The sequence below is a fragment of the Mauremys mutica genome, unplaced genomic scaffold (assembly GCF_020497125.1).
Source record: "Mauremys mutica isolate MM-2020 ecotype Southern unplaced genomic scaffold, ASM2049712v1 Super-Scaffold_100469, whole genome shotgun sequence".
Classification (NCBI taxonomy): domain Eukaryota; kingdom Metazoa; phylum Chordata; order Testudines; family Geoemydidae; genus Mauremys; species Mauremys mutica.
Genome location: NW_025423347.1, coordinates 23,849 through 41,336, shown reverse-complemented (window position 1 = coordinate 41,336; position 17,488 = coordinate 23,849). Strand labels below are relative to the sequence as shown.

At 49.6% G+C, this 17,488-nt stretch overlaps 1 long non-coding RNA gene across 1 annotated transcript; it reads left to right on the top strand.

Annotated features, from left to right (window-relative positions):
* The first annotated feature begins 13,120 nt into the window (after window positions 1-13,120).
* Window positions 13,121-17,149, top strand: LOC123361334. Its single transcript, XR_006576147.1, has 3 exons — window positions 13,121-13,170; window positions 15,232-15,413; window positions 17,002-17,149. It is a non-coding gene; the product is annotated as an uncharacterized LOC123361334 (long non-coding RNA).
* The last annotated feature ends 339 nt before the right edge of the window (window positions 17,150-17,488 follow it).

Here is a 17,488-nt window from a genome sequence, read left to right as displayed (position 1 = left end):
GTGCCCAAACCAGCAGTACGGTGGCACTAGAATTGGGATCTATTTCTAGCTCTGTCAGGACAGCCTGGGTGACCTTGGACACATCAATGTTTCTCCTCCCAACTTTAATCTATTGACCCAGCTGCCCACTCACTGGGGTCTCCTCTCTCTCCAGAGCTGCTCACCACTCAAATCTGTGTGGGTGTCCCCAGAGCTAAGGCAGTTCAGCTCTGGAATAGTCTTACAAGGGGGGCTGGGGAGTCTCTTTCCCTGGAAGTTTTTAAGAACAAGTAGGACAAAGCTCTGCCAGAGACAATCTACATAGACTTGGTCCTGCCTCGGCAGAGAGAGCTGGACTTGATGACATCTTGAGGTCCTGTCCAGCTCTACATTTCTATGATGCTATGAAATAGATACGTATAAAACACAACGTACAGAGTAAAACCCACCACAACATAATGTCAGGCAATTCGGGGGGGGGGGGGGGGAACAACCCACACTCCACAGCATAAAATGACAATACAAAAGGGGAAAAAGCAAAACAATGCAAACTAACACACCCTAGGAGAAAAGTACACAAGGGAAAAGAGCTCAGCTCAAACTAACACAACACAGGCACCAAACAAGCTGAGGCAAAACAATGCACCATAAAACTGCTACACAACATGGTGCATCACAGTTCCAAATGGCACCATGCAAAACAGCTCAGCGTAGAACAGGACACAGCACAAAAGAGAATTATTTCAATGTAGGCCTGGAAGGGATCTTGAGAGGGCGTCTACTCCAGCCCCCTGTGCTGAGGCAGGACCAAGTATCCCTAGACATTCCCAGACTGGTGTATCTCTAACCTGGTCTTAGAAACCTCCAGTGAAGGAAATGCCACAGCCTCCCTTGGAAGCCAACACAAGGCAGACACAGCCCAAAACAAGCTGTACACACACGCTGGGCTTGGGGAGAGGCAAGAATTCAAACAATCTGGGTTCAGTTCCCAGTTTTGCCCCAAATTCTCCATGGAAACTTGAGCAAATTACTTCAGCTCTCAGAGCTTCAGTTTCCCCATCTGTAAAATGGAGAGTCACCTCCCACCATTGGCCTATTTAGCCTTTGAGCCTTTTGTGGCAAGGCCTCTCTGTCACTGTGGGCACGTCTACACTGCAGTCAGACACCGGCGGCTGGCCCATGCCCGCTGACTTGGGCGCACACGGCTCAGGCTGCAGGGCTGTTTAATGGTGGTGTCCATGTTCCGGCTGGGGCTGCAGCCCAAGGTCTGGCACCCTCCCACCTCGCAGGGTCCTACAGCCTGGCTCCAGCCTGAGTCCAGACATCTACATTGCAATTAAACAGCCCCTTCGCCTGAGCCCTGTGAGCCTGAGGCAGCTGCCATGGGCCAGCTGGGGGGTTTAACGGCAGGGTAGAGATACCCTGGGTGTCTATTCAGCTCCTGTCACAATGGGGATCCTGACCTTGGTCAGTGTCTGCGCAGAGCCCTGACCAACACAGGGCCTGATCTCAGTCAGGGTCTCTGCAGCTCCCGGCATTACAGGAACCCGGATTTTGTTTAGGGCCCCTGCAGCGCCTGGCAAAATGTGGGGCCAGGATCTCTGTCACGGTCAGTGCAGTGCCCAGTACAGTGGTGCAACGTGATCTGGGTCGGGGTCAGTGCAGGGCCAGACCCAATGGGGACACAGATCTCAGTCGAGGTCTCTGAAGTGCCCAGCACAATGGAGGCAGCAGTTTGGGCCACAGTGGTGCACTGCCTGGCACAAGGGGGGGCCGTGATCTCAGTCCAGGTCTCAGTTTTACCTGGCACAACAGTGGGGTCTGATCTCACCTGGGGTCTCTTCAGCACCTGGCAGAACAGGGCCCAGATCTCAGTTGGGGTCTCTTCAGCACCTGGCAGAACAGGGCCCAGATCTCACCTGGGGTCTCTGCAGCGCCTGGCAGAACAGGGCCACGCTCAGTACGATAAGAGCCCTGATCTCAGTCACACATCTGGAGAGAAAAGCGGGAAGATTTTCGAGGAGTGGGGCTGGAGTCAGAAGGTCACTGGCTGTGACTGAGAAAGTCACTGGCTGGGGGGTCTGGGAATGTAACTGGGGCGGGGGGGGGGGGCTGCTGGGTTGGGCAGGGTGGGGGAGGGGGGAGTAGCTGGACTGGGAAACCTGGGGCTGGGCCGTCTCCATGGGGGACACTTGCTCCTCCCCCCCCTTCCTAGCCCTTCCCAGGCCCCGTTGCCAGCAGAGAGAGGCCCCCCCAGCCCAGCCCAGAGGTGTCCCTGTCTCAGGCCCCCCCAGCCATTCACCCTCTGCCCAGGAATCACTCGGGGGAACCATTTCCCACCCGCACAAGGACAAATCCCTGCAGGGGAAATGGGGGGAAACCCCCAAACCTGAGACCTGAACTGGCCACTGGCGAAGGGGAGAGAAAATGGGGCACAATCGGGGGGGGGGGACAGGGAACTTCTCAGGGGTTGGGGGAGGGGGGTCACCCTGGGGGCTGCTCGTGGCTCTCTAGGGAGAAAGGGGGCAGGACGGGGGGGCGGGGGGTCGCCACGGGGGGGGGCAGCGGTAAATCCGAGGGGATCTCAGCCCCCCCCTTTCTCTCCCCGCTCCTCGGGGGTCACCGGCTCCCCCCCCCCGGCCATGTCTGTCAAGTGTTTCCCCTTTTCTCTCGTTATCACACGTGGCTCTAAAATCCAGGGAGATTCCCCCCCCCCCATGATGAGCTCTCTGATCTCCCCCCATATTGCCCTGGTCTCTCCACGAGTCTCCAATGTCCATTTAAAATCTCTCCGATGGGGGGTTCCCCCCCCCCGTTTTACCTGCAGCGATTTGTCCTTGTCCGGGTGGGAAATTGTTGCCCTGGGTCAGTCCCCAGCACGTGGCTGCCCCTGGCGTGTGTGGGGGGGGTGAGATGCCCGTTCTCTGCCGGGGGGGGGGACGGGAGGGGCACGTGTCCCCCATGGAGACTGCCCAGACCCCGGTTTCCCAGTCCCAGTTACTGCCCCTAACTACCAAGACCGTTTCCCTCAGCCCCCAGTCACCTGCTCGTCCCCCACTGCTGCCCCCTTCCTTTATCCACGGAGCCTTCCACCTCCCCCCCCCCTTAAATCAGCTCCTCAAAGGGCTCCCTGCTGCCCATGGGAATGGTGGCAGAGGGAGGTGCCATCACTTTGTGTTTATGTATTGGATAGTCTCATAAAATCCAGTCAAACACTCCCCCTTTTCCCTTTAGTTATTTAATAGCAACATAAAATCCCCCCAGATCTTGGTGTTTTTCTCTCATGTTGTCAATTGCTTACCTTGTGACATGTTTATACCCTAAACATTTGCTCCACTTCCCTTTAGTTGTCTATTTCTAAGTGAATATCCCCAGAGATTTTTTCCTTGTCTCTCTAATGATAAAATAAAAAGGAAATCTGAGATTTACACCTTTCCTCAGATTCTAAACATGGATAAAAAATGTTTGCAAATGTTGCCCATTTCTGCTCTATTCATTTATCAAATATTGATGTGAAATACACTCAGATTTTACCTCATACCAACAACTGATATAAAATACCTCCGATTTTACACTTTCTTCTCTATAATTGGCAAAAATGGATCCAAAATCGTTCAGATTTCCACCCTTTCTCTTTCATTTCTGAACATTGATCTCAAAGCTCAGCATTTCCCTCTTTCTACGTCATTATCAAATATCAATTAAAAATCCTGTCGGTTTCGGGCTGTTCCCCATGTCTCTAAATCCCAGCAACTTCTCCTTCCTTGGAGGGAACCTGTTGCCCTGAGTCATTGTCCATCCTGGAGGTCGCAGGGGGTTAAATTGCCCAGTGATCATCTTTCCCCTCTCCTTTGAGAATCATTTGTTCCTCCTTTATCTCTGTTAAAATGTTTGCTGATGAAAGAGACCAGCCACATGTTTAATCAAAGCCAGAGGCCTCCCCCTGTTTGGGGGATCAGTGGTTCCCAGCTGGTAATGGGAGAATTGGCTGGACCCTTTTCTTTTCTCCATCTGGCACTGGGTGAGGAGGTCACTCTGAGTGCAGCGTGGGTCCAGAAGTATCCCAAAGCCCATGACAAATGGTCTCTGGAAGGGGCTGCTTCCCACATTGCTAAGATGTAGCCACCTTGGGGTGGATCCATGGTGACCATTATTTGCTAGTGACAGGGCATGGACATGTCTTACCTTTCTGCTGAAGGGCAGGCGGGGGTCCTAGGCAGGCAGTGAGTTCCCAATTGGGGTCCCTGGCTGGTGGGGGCTCTTGGTGGGGGGAACCCTTTGGGATTCCTAGCCTGGCAGTGAAGATCTGGTGGGGGTTCTCTGGTTGGTGGGGCTCTGAGGGGTATCTGGGGTCTCTGGCCAGGGATTCTGGGGGTTGGGTCCCAGGGAATATATGGTGGGACCCTGGCTGGGGGGTCTGGATTCTGGGTACTGGGGGGTGTTTGGAGGCCCCTGGATGGAGGCTCTGGGGGCTGCTACTAACCATGCTCCTTCTATCTCATCAGCTTGTGCCAGAATCCTGGCTCCAAGCACTTCCTGGCATTCCCCGGCCAGGCCCAGTCACCATGATAACTTTCTAGCCACTTATCAAACACTGTGAGGTGAAGTGACAGATTTTGCTTTTCTCTCCTCTTGAAAACTGCAGGAACTTCTGGTTTCATAGGGAAAATTCCTGCCCTGATTCCTTGTCCTAGATCTGGGGGGTGAGGGAGGTGGGAAGGGGTTTATCACTATCTTCCACAGCATTCTGGACTCCTTCTTTCTGAAATCTGGATTCATTGAGAACATTGTTAATCCAGAGTCACTGCATGGAAAGACAGGGAGTGACTCCAGATGGACAGTGAGGCAAATGAGATCAGCAATTCTCCCTGTGAGGAGGGGCTCTCATTAGCTACTCTCCCCAGAGAGCTAAAGGAGGGAAGCTGCTCAAACGCTCTGTCCCTCTCTGCTCAGGATATTGGGGTTCAGCTTCCTGGGTCAGACATTGCAGCCTCCATTGTGATCTGGGAGACCAGGCTTAGCAGCTGCTGCTCCCCCAGCAGGGTTCTGTGCTGGGATGTGACCTTAATTAAAGCTGCTTCTCTGCCCGGCCCAGGTGATCACTTTCTGCAGCTGGTACTAGCAGACCTGGGCTTTGTTAATACAAATTCTGAGCCACAGACTCCAGGTAACAGACAGACCTCAGAGAATGTGCTGGGGACTAGCAAGAAAGTGACTCTGCACAAACAGCCCCCCCCAATATCTCCTCTCATTAGTAGTTGCCAGGAGAAAATCCAGCCATGGGAGAGCAAAGAACCAGGAATGGACTTTCCCAGCCAAAGGGGCAGGGAGAGAGGACGGGGAAGGAGAGACTGAAAGGGTCAGTGGGAGAAGAGAGCTGGAAATCTCTCTTCCCACTCATTAGTCCACCCAGACACATGTATTGCAGCATCCCTGGGCAGAACCACTTTCCAGTGAACAAAACAAGGATCAGACATAGGAAAAGCTGGTTCTTGACTCCATATTCCCCCTGTTGGGGTATGGCTGCCCTGGGGTCAGTGTCCAAGGGAATCCCCCACAGTGACGCCTTTGGTTCTGCTCTTTTCTAGCCTTGTGTTCAGAGACAAAGAGCAGGTCTACACTACCACCGGATCGGCAGGTAGCTCTCTCCCATCAACTCCAGTACTCCACTGCCTTAAGGGGCGAATGCGGAGTCGATGGGTTAGCAGCAGCAGTCGGATGCTGCGGTAAGTCCATCTAAGTAAGCCAACTTCAGCTATGCTATTCTCATAGCTGAAGTTGGGTATCTTAGATCAACCTCCACCTCCAGTGTAGACCTGGGTTTTGTTATAGGATGGAGGGATGGAGAAGGGAGGTTAAAAATCTCTCTCTGGGCTTAGCCTGGCAGGAGGGGCCAGGTCTACACTGTAATAAAGAGATTGAGCATTTCTCAGCATGGCAGAATCTAGGATGTCTGTCTGCAGGGAAAGATCCTGGGGAAATCGTGATGTGACATTAACTAAAACCTGTTCTGAAACCTCCACAACTGCCCTTCTCGCCCTGCCAGGCTGCCGAATGACGTCCATGTTTCGCTCCAGCTCATCCCATCCTCCCATGGGACATAGGAGAGAAATGGCTGCAGTGGAGCCAGCTAAGGTAGGGATTATTGCATGGTTGCTGATAGGTTCCTGAAGGAGGGAGAGGAACAGCAAGTACACCAGAGATGGGCAGGTTTGCACAGTCTGGTTTGGAGGTTGGAGCGGGGCAGGAAATGCACAGGTTGCGAAAGGGAGAAGGACAGATTGTGGCAAACCTGCTTGAAGTTGTTTAATAAATGGCCTAGACACTAGGAGCAGACCCATGAGATTAGGAGGTTGAAATGCCCTCAATTCTGGAACAGAAAATAACCCACCTACATGGGGCTAGGAAAACTGACCAGACTCCCAGTGCTGGAGCCTGACCCGACTAACCAGTGGCTGCTGTGAGATATGAAGGGGGCACCCACCAGTGAGGTTTAGGGGAGATTCCCCTCCCTTCATATCCAGCTCCTCACAATGAGGAGGGTGTTGGGCTTCCTACCACGGAACTCTACCTGGACCCTGCTAGAGGCTCCATCTCCTGTATCCGTCTGTGGCAGTAGGCGTGTGATGGATCTGCTGGGAGAGACAAGGGGCTCTTTCTTCATCCCCTCACCCTGGTGTTTCCAGGATTCTCTGTGCGGGCTGGGGTGGGACTCTGTTGACTATCATCCACCAGAGCTTCCATTTGATTGAAAGTGTGAGTGGTGCAGCAGGTACTGAGTGCTGGACTCTTGCTCTTTCAGGGGCCATTGACCTTCGAGGAGGTGGCTGTGTATTTCACCAGGGAAGAGGGGGCTCTGCTGGACCCCACTCAGAGAGCTCTGTACAGAGACGTCATGCAGGAGAACTATGAGAATGTGACCTTACTGGGTAAGGATTCCTGTCCCCTCAGTTCTTGGAAGGGGAAATGAAGAGAGATGGTTCATGCCACCCCCCAATGCCATCCCTACTCTGCCCTGTTTCTGCATCACTGCAATATGCCAGTGACACACACACTGCCACAGACCCTCCCCTGCTGCAGAACACTTTGGGAACAGCGCACAGGAGCTGTATCGCACAGTGTCAAATATCTCCTGTTTGCTCAAGTAAAACTGGGGTTTAGGTCCAGCATAACGTAAGAACATAAGAATGTCCGTACTGGGTCAGAGCAAAGGTCCATCTAGCCCAGTATCCTGTCCACTGACAGTGGCCAACTCCAGGTGCCCCGGAGTGAGTGAACCCAGGAGGCAATCACCAAGTGATCTCTCTCCTGCTATCCATCACCCCCCTCTGACAGACAGAGGCTAAGGACACCATTCCTTACCCATCCTGGCTAATAGCTATTAATGGAGTTAACCTCCGTGAATTTATCCAGTTCTCTTTTAAATCCTGTTATATTCCTAGCCTTCACAACCTCCTCAGGCAAGGAGTTCCACAGGTTGACCGTGTGTTGTGTGAAGAAATACTTCCTTTTGTTTGTTCTAAACCTGCTGCCTATTAATTTCATTGGGTGATTCCTAGTCCTTGTGTTATGAGGAGTAAATAACACTTATTTACGTTCTCCACGCTAGTCATGATTTTATAGACCTCTCTCATATCCCCCCTTTGTCTCTTTTCCAAGCTGAAAAGTCCCAGTCTTTTTAATCTCACCTCGTACAGAAGCTGTTCCATACCCTTAAGCATTTTTTGTTCTTTTCTGAACCTTTTCCAATTCCAATATATCTTCTTTGAGATGGGGAGACCACATCTGCATGCAGTATTCAAGATGTAAGCGTACCATGGATTTCTATAGAGGCAATATGATATTTTCTATCGTATTATCTATCCCTTTCTTAATGATTCCCAACTTTTTTGTTTGCTTTTTGACAGCCACTGCACGTTGAGTGGATGTTTTCAGAGAACTATCCATAGTGACTCCAAGATCTCTCTTGAGTGGAAACAGATAATTTAGACCGCATCATATTATATGTATAGTTGAGATTGTTTTCCAATGGTCTGCACTATGTGTTATCCTGACATCTAGCACTGCTGAGCTCCTGTGTTCAGTAATATCCCTGCCCTTCCTGTTCCCTTTCTCCACTGAACCCCACCAGCCCATGCTTCCTGTTCCCAGATTCCCTGGGACTCTCTCATTGTCTCTGGACCTGTTTGTCAGCAAGAAGCAGTGCCAGGGAGACTTGCCCTCTGTCTGGAGACTTTGATTTCTGGGACATGGATTTACTTTCTCTGAGTTTTAGGAAACTCTTTGAAATTGAGTGTCTGTGTCATTAACCACAGTGCAATCTGGACCGTTGAACAGCTGTTTCCCCTCAGTTCCCCAGGCTGGGGTGCCTTTTACACTGTTTTACTGTGAGAGCAGCCACTCCTAGGCAGTTAACACACAGTCTCCAGCATGTAACTCGCTCCCAGCTACACAGTATTCAGTGCTGCTAGTCAGTGACTCACGAATTACAGTACCCCACTGGAGAACCCCAGAACATTCTCTGTTCCCAGACATCTCCCAGAAATGTGCATCTTGTCCTGTCCAGCACACTACTGAACAATGCAAGCTCATATGAAGTCTGTTATTTCATCAGTGGAAAATGACATGTTGCCAACCTTGTCATTCCAAATGGAGTTTCCAACACACTTGAATCCAAACACACTGGTTAGGTAAAACAATAAAACAAAATTGTTAACTGCCGGAAAAAAATCTTTTCAGTGACTATGGGTAATGAGGCATAAAAGTCAGAATTGTTTACAAAAGAAATTCAAGATAAAACACAAACTAACACCTAAGTTAACAAGCTAAAATGGATTCAAAGCAAATGTTTCTCTCACCATCTGCTGAGATAGGCTGGTTTTCCTTTCAGGCAGGACTCCCCCTAACCTGCCCCTGCTGCCCAAGTTCAGTTCTTCAGGATTTGTCATGGGCAGAGGGAAAGGGGGGGAGAGAGAGAGAGAGAGATTTTCCTCACTTCTTTTTATAATTCAGTCCTTTCTGTTAGAAACAACTTCAGTTCTCAGCTGAATCATGGTGCCAGGCTGTCTTCTCGTAGATATGAGTTTCAAGTGTCCCTGTGATGGAATGTAAATGTCTTCTTCACACCTTCCCCCTGCCAGCGAATGGCTGTTTGACCAGCAGTTTGCCTTGCTGTCTCTGAGGAACTGGTCTGTGGGTGTTCCCCAGAATTGTAACTTTTTGTAATATCATACAGTAAAATCTCATAACTTTACATACAGTGTTGTTACACATTTTAACAGGAGGATAATATTCAGTAGATTATGCAATTTCAAGTGATAGTTCACAAACCATACTGTGTACAAAATTGATCATAATTTTCCAGAAGAGTGAACATAGGGTTACAGACTGACACAGGGCCTGTCTGTGTGTGTTCCCAGCAGATATGTGGGTATTTCAATCCCTCCTAAGCAGAGTGTTCTGCATCTTCAAGGACCTGGGCAGCTGGTTCTGGGAATTCACTGGTTTACTAAGTGTGACACTGTCTGGAACTGTGCGACACTTTATATTATTATTACTTTATTATTAATACCAATCTGATAAAATTGCAATGAATTGTGCTAGATATGCCATGTTAGGTGTCAGGGAAAATGTTATAATTTTCCAAGTATGATCATTTTGTTTGTATCACCTTTGTAGTATGAGCTATAGATACGTAGGGTATATCTGTATTCCAGACTGTGGACTGTGATTCTGGGTGACACCCCCAGATCTATTGGCATCAGCACTGCCTACCCTGTTTGATGGCCCATCCAGGGTCATCAGCTGTACAATGAACCCACTGAAAGGATCAAGGGGATACACCTATTGAGTCAGCAAGACATGCAGGGGTATGCCTGTGTACTGAGACCTCCAAGGCTTTTCCATGCCCTGTGCTCTGAAGCTTGTGTTTGGGACACAGGAAGTACAAGCCACATGGCAAAAGGAATGTAAAGGGCAGCTGCATCATCTGTATTTTGTCTTCAATCCCTCTTCCTGCCTCTGGAGCAACTTCTCTACAAACCGACCTAGGCCCCGACTCGGTGGGTGCTCTGCACCCACCGGGGAGCTCAGCTGTTGGCAACTGCCAATCAGCTATTTAGCATGCTCAGCAGCTCTTTGGCTGGCTGTGGCCAATCAGCTGTTTGGCGCCAACGCCCGCCTATCAGCTGTTTTCCCTGCAGCTGCTGTAGCTCCCAGTTCCACTGCAGGCATGTGTGAGTCCTTTTAATTTTCAGGGCTTGGCAGCTTCTGGGCTAGGGGTGGCGGGGGATGGGGTGGGGAGCCTCGCGGCAGAGGGCTGGGGGGAGATGGCTGGGCAGCTTCTCAGCTTGACCCAGGGGGCTGATGGGGGCCGGGCGGGCGGGGGGGGTTTCTCAAGGACTGAGCCAGTCATTCTCAGCCCACCCTGGTGTCTCCCCCAGGACCTGTGCTCCCCCTCCAGCCAGGAGAAACCAGCAGTGGGCCCCCCTTGTGCTGGGCAGGGGGACAAACCAAAAGACATTGCTCCTTTAAGAAAAGTTTGCCCTGGTGTCTGATGAGTGAACTTGGTCTGAGGCCAGCTGCTCGCCCCCTCCCCGTGCTCCAGCCAGCCAGCCGGGTGTGCCCAGCCATGGCCAAAGGTGAGAGGGGCTTCACTGCAGCCCTAGCCCCACGTGCAGATGAGCAGCCCCCCGTTCCCAGCCCGGACCCTGCCTGTGCCCAGACTCCTCCCATGGGGGCTCTGGGAGCTCCCAGCCCCTACGGCTCTGACCCAGGTCCCGGGGCTCTGCATCCATTGCCCCATGTGTGGGGGGACAAGAGGGGCCAACACACCACCAGTGCTTCTAGCCGCATCCTCCCCGTGGGCTCTTCTCCATGGCCGGCTCTCATGCCTGGGAAAGTAACGCTTGCTCCCCTCAAAACTGTCTCCCCCTCCCCTGCCCAGATCAAGCTTGGCTGAGGGGCTTTTCCTCCCCGAGAGGAAGTTTATCCCTTCCTGCGCCGACCAGCATCTGCATCAGGAAAGATTGATTTCCTCTCCCTGGATCCATCCACCCCCCATCTCCTCTTCCCTGGGAGCTGCATTCCTTTTGCTGCATTCACCCCCGTGTATCAGCTTCAAGTCAGGAGACACTGCCCTGCTTCACCTTGGGATGCCTGAGCTCGTCTTCCTTCAGGGTGTTGGGCTGCTGCAGCCCGGGGGAGGAAGCAACCCCTCCCCCCTGCCTTTGGCCATGATCCCACCGGGGCTCCCCGGCCACAATGTTGAAGAGTGGGTGAGGGAGTCAGCGAGTGAGCTTCAAAGTGGGGGTGGGCTGCAGCCTGGGGGATTGGGAGGAGCTGGAGTAATGCAGCAGCCATACAGCAGGATGAATAAATGGGCCATTTCTGTGCTGGGCTGTTGAATTAAATTTCTCTCTCTGGCTCAGGGTGGGCAGTTTCTGGGCTGGCCACAGTGGGTGGGGCTTGGGGGAAGACAGAGCTGCTTTGAGTGCGTGGGTGGGAGCGGGCACTAAACAGAGGCACCAGGAGGTGGGGAGCAGAAAGAGAGAGATGGGAAACAGGACCTGGGTAGAGAGCAAGAACTGGGAAACATCAGGAAGGGGAGATACCAGTTATAGACACACTTTCAATGAATACACTGGAAGTGTATAAATATGCTGAAAATAGCCTCCCCTCAAAACTGGCAGAGCACCCCTCCAGCACAAGAACCCTCGCCCTTACGGCAGGAAGGAGTGAGCGGTAGGTAGGAGGCATTTAGGGCAGGGGGTCAGTAAGGAGGCGGCATTCAGGAGAGTCTAGGAAGATGGGGCAGAAAGAAGTACAGTGGGGGCGGGGCCAGGATGGGGCACCCACCGGCAAAACCAAAAGTCAGCATCTATGCAAACTGAAGCCATGAACAAAGGACTGAATGACCCATCCAAGCTGTGGCTGTGTTCCAAACAGACTTTCAAGCCGGCAACTTACCAATACTGCTAAGAACCTGATATATAGATTTCTGAATGTATCTGACTCCTTTCCCATTTCACAATTTTCTTTCTGTTTCTGGTTCCTTTCTCTTTCTTATCTAAACTTTTAGTTTAGATGCTAAAGTATTGCCTGGCATCATGGTATTTTTGGTAAGATCCAAACCCATACTGACTTGGTAATGTGGCTGACCCTTTGGGGTCAAAAGAACATTTTGTTTATGTGCGCAGAGTTTTTAAATAACTTCTCACTGTACCGGACCTAGGTGCTGACTGGGAGTTAGAGAAGTGCAATGCAATAAAGGGGGCTGTGTGATTTCTTTTTTCAGCTTCTCAATAACCCGTGTGGGTGATCAGAAGCACAGTTTGTGACTGGTCAGTGAGTTTAACTTCAGTGTTAACCACCAGTTTGGGGAGCATCTGCCCTCCCTTTTTCAACCTGCCCTGACCCAGGCACACCAGGTCACACTAAGCACTGAAGAAAAATTAATAGAATGTTTTTTATGACCAAGTCTTCAGAAATCCACTGAACTCCTTTTGTTTTCTTTTATCTGAGCAGGGTTTCCAGTTTCCCAACTTGATGTGATAACCCAGCTGGAACAAGGGGAAGAGCCATGGGTCCCAGACCTCCAGGGTTCAGAGGAAAGAGAGATCCTGAGAGCTCCCTGCACAGGTGAGGAAACATTAAAGCAACTCAGAATCTGTAAGTGCCTGAAGGAAACATCTGGGATGCCCTACAAAGCCCTTGGAAGGTCTCTCAGTTCAATATTGTCCCTAGCAGGGGTCATATCCTCAGGGTAAATATAGCTCATGGCTTCCTGTAGACACTAGCAGACACCAGGCAGTAGCTTCCTCCCTTCCCCTGTGAATTTGGATGGGATGTGGAGGCTGAATTGATCCCCTCCTCTCTCCTGTTTGGGGGAAGAGTTTGGGGGAGTTCAGTTCTTGATTTTTATTTGACCTCCCTTCCGCACTTGTTTTGGTTTGGCCTTCCCCTTTCCATCCCTGTCTGAGGTTTCTGTCTCTATTGCAGCAGGTGACGCAATGGTAGGTGAGAAAGAGGAGCAGAATTCTCAGCAGGAAAATGTTGAGCAAGTGGCTAAACACAGAGAATTATCGCAAAGATCAAAAAGAAATGTGTCGAAGAGTCATGAGCAGGGAAAATCATGCGAGACTCAGCACACACCAGAAAGAGAGCAAGGAAACCAGCCAGGAGAGAAAATGGGTAAATTTATTTCCTGTCGGGGAACTCAGAAGAGCATCAAGGAAACCACAACACAGCAGGAAATCCTCATGGGAAAGAGGGAAAATACATGCAGTGAGTGTGGGAAAAACTTCACTCGAAGATCAACCCTTTCTGTTCATCAGAGAATCCACACAGGGGAGCGGCCCTATAAATGCCATGAGTGTGGAAAATGCTTCACTGTAAGATCAGCACTTTCTGATCATCAGAGAATTCACACAGGAGAGAGGCCCTATGAATGCAGTGAGTGTGGGAAGAACTTCACTCGCAGCTCAAACCTTATTGCCCATCAAAGAATCCACACAGGGGAGCGGCCCTATAAATGCTGTGAGTGTGGGAAATACTTCACTGAGAGCTCAGCTCTTTCTGCACATCAGAGAATCCACATGGGGAAGACGCCCTTTGAATGCCATGAGTGTGGGAAAATCTTCAGTCGCAGCTCGCACCTTATTAGACATCAGACAGTCCACACAGGGGAGAGGCCCTATGAATGCAGTGAGTGTGGGAAAACTTTCAGTTTCAGCTCACATCTTATTAGGCATCAGAGATTCCACACAGGGGAGAGCCCCTTTGAATGCAGTGAGTGTGGGAAAACCTTCAGTTGCAGCTGGAACCTTATTAGGCATCAGAAAATCCACACAAGTGAGAGAACCTATGAAAGCAGTGAGTGTGGGAAAACCTTAGGGCCCAAAGAAATTTTGTCCAACTCCACTTCCTAGTTCAGTGTGTCTCATTACCGTTCCAGAGGATACCAGGGTTAGATTGAGAACAATCATCCTTCACCGTTTGGATGCAAAGAGAGAGTGCTTCATAGGACATTCCTTCCCTGTGGATCCCAAACTGGCTGCCTGAGTGGGTAACAAGGACTTTCAGGCTGTAGAAATGATGGTAACCAATGAGGCAACAAATGTGTCAAGCTCCAATTTCAGACTTCTGGATACTCACATGCTGAGTCCTGATTCTAAGGTTTTGTGTCTGACGCTCTGGCTACACAATAAAGCTGATGTTGGTGCAGCTGTAGCACTGCTATTACAGATGCTCTCCACCAATGGGAGAAATCTCTTCCCTAGGACTTTATTAGTCCAGCCCCCACAAGTGGTGGTGGCTATGTTAGCAGGCAAAGCTCTCCTGCTGATGTAGTGTTATTTCACAGGGGAGGAGGGTTTTGTAACTACATTTCTCACCAGTGTGTATTTTTCATACCTCTGAGAAATATAGTTACACCAATAAATGTCTTTAGTGTAGACTAGACCTTAAAACAAGAGAAAACTATGTATTTACATCACTTCTCTTTGAAAGATTAAAAAGTGTGACAAGAGAGTTATTTTTCCCCATGATGCAAACATTCCTATATAAGAAACCCCTTCCACCAACACACATGGCAAAAGAGCCAGAGATATATGAACTCACATGTAGTGTAAGGAGTTCTGGTAGAAAACCTCCCTCCAAAGGCTGAGATGGGAGAATGTGTGTGAGAAAGAGTGTATGAGAATATTGGCCCAGTATAGATTTAAATTTTTTGTATTTCAGATAAACTTTGAAGCTAAGCAAAATACGTTCTATTTCTATTAAAAGGAAAACTACTCGAGGAGACAAGTTGTATAACTTTTTACCCACTTAGCCTGTAAGGGTCACTGAGTTCCCCACGTCTCTAATTTGCAAAGGAAAGGCCTGACATCTGTCATAGGATGTGTCTAACAGGTAGGAAAGCTGCAATCGTCAACCATCAATATCAAGGAAAAGGCTGGACTCCACTGCCTTTCATGTCTAAAAGCCGGCTAGAGGCTGATCTACAATGAAAAGCTATGTTGACATAGCCACATCTCTCAGGGGTGTGAAAAATCTACTCCACAGAGAAGTAGTTAATGTGAGCTCCAGTGTAGACAGGCTTGGGTTGGGTTGTCAGAAGAATACTTCCAGTGTTTGAAGTGTAGACATAGCCTTAGGGCTGGTCTACAGTATGTGGTTATTTTGGAATTAGCCGAGTTAATTCAAAATAAAACTGATTCCGTCTATATGCCCAAATCTTTTTTTAATTTAAAGGGCTCTTTAATCCGGTTTCTGTACTCCACCTCAGCAAGTGGAGTAGTGCTAAAATCGAGATTGCAGTTCCGAATTAGAGGTACTGTGGACACAATTTGACATTATTGGCATCCGGGAGCTATCCCAGAATGCTTCCTTGTGACCACTCTGGACAACACTCTCAACTCCGATGTACTTGCCAGGTAGGCAGTAAAAGCCCCGGGAACTTTTGAATTTCATTTCTTGTTTGGCCACTGTGGTGAGCTCATCAGCACAGGTGACCATCAGGACAATCCACCATCACAGGCGACCATGCAGAGTCCATCATCATGAGAGCCCACGCAGTCCTGGATTCACAGATGAGCTCCAGCATGGTCTGAACGGGAGGTACTGGATCTCATCGCATGTTGGGGAGACTAATCTCTTATGGGAGAACTACGTTCCAAAAAAAGAAACACAAATACACCTCTACCCTGATATAACGCTGACCTTGGGAGCCAAAAAATCTTACTGTGTTATTGGTGAAACCGCGTTATATTGAACTTGCTTTGATCCACTGGAGTGCGCAGCCCCCCCACCCCACCCACCCCCGTTATATCCGAATTCATGTTATATTGGGTTGCATTATATTGGGTAGAGGTATATGTATGCTAAATTCTCCAGGATCATGACGGAAAGAGGCTACTCCAGGGACACAGAGCAGTGTCATGTAAAAATCAAGGAGCTCAAGCAAGCGTATCAAAAAGCCAGGGAGGCGAATGGGCTCTCTGGGTCACAGCCCCATACATGCTGCTTCTACCGTGAACTGCATGCAATTATGGGGGGTGATGCCACCACTACCCCACCACTGTCCATGGACGCGTGCAAGTTGGGAGTGTTGTACTCAAAGTACTATACAGGATCTTTTCAGGGGGATTAAGGCAAAACGCCACATTTATTAGTAATACAGGTATCAATTAATACTCTATGATATGCATATGAGATATCTCACAGTCATGCATTCACACACACACACAGACACAAACACACTCCGTCTTGCTGTTGTTACCAACTAGTTGCTCCCCTTAACTGCACTGGCGAGGTGAGTTAGATGGGGGAGGGATGGAGCCGGGCTTCTGCCGATCCGGATCGATGCTCCGATGGTGACAAGACGAGACCCGGGGTCCTTCTGCAAGACACCTCACATTTATAGCAGCTTCCCTCTTATGCAAATCTAGACCAGATTCAAAATCTGGATCTGTGTCCGTTGGTCTTTGTGCTGCTTTTCTCTGGGTGTTGTCCCAATGCTGCTCAAAAGAGGGTGTTTTCTAAAGAAGGTGCTTGCTTCTAATCCCTGAGGCCGTCAATATGTCTGTGCTTCTTTGTTGGGCCCACTTGACAAGCTGTATTGTCCTTTGCTGTGGCTCCCATTCCCTCTGCAACTGTTGTAGCTGTCTGGAGGTGGGTGTCTTCCAAGCCTCACTCATTCACACCTCATTCAGTCAATAGGGCAATTGATTACAGAGTGGGGGGAAGATCTTATTCTACTTCTAGCAAAAAGGCACATGTTTCTTTTACTTTAACTATACTATGCTTAGGAGCTATAACATTTGATACAAAGTTTTCTACCAATTTTCTATATAGGGATCTAATACAAAGTTGTATGAAAACAGAGAGGCACAATGCCAAGTCATATGAAATACAAAATAACATCATGCAAGGTGCAATGTCATAAAGATACTTAATACAAAATAACACAATGCAACGTCATAAAGATTTATAGAGATCGTTAATACAGAGATTTCTCTACAGGAGTTGCAGGGAGAATGACTTTTTGGAGGATGAAGAGGAGAAGGAGGAGGACAGTGCACAAGCGACAAGTGGGGAATCCGTTTTCCCCCATCAAGGTTCCCTCCCCACTCTGAACTTTAGGGTACAGATGTGGGGACCTGAATGAAAGACCCCCTAAGTTTATTTACCAGCTTAGGTTAACAGTAAGGTGCCACCACCAAGTGTATTCCAAATCTTAGGGGAGAGCCACTTGGAACTCTGCCTTTCCCCAAATATCTCCCAAGTCCCTAACCCGTCCTTTCCTGGACAGCCTTGAGACTAATCCCCCCCCCCCAAGTCCCTACACCCCTTTTCCTGGGTAGGCTTGAGCGTATACCCTCACCAATTAGTCCTGGCAAACCTGGTGGCTGAACTTGGTGACTTTGTCCTCACCCATAACTATTTCACAGTTGGGGACAATGTATACCTTCATGTCAGCAGCACTGCTATGGGTACTCGCATGGCCCCA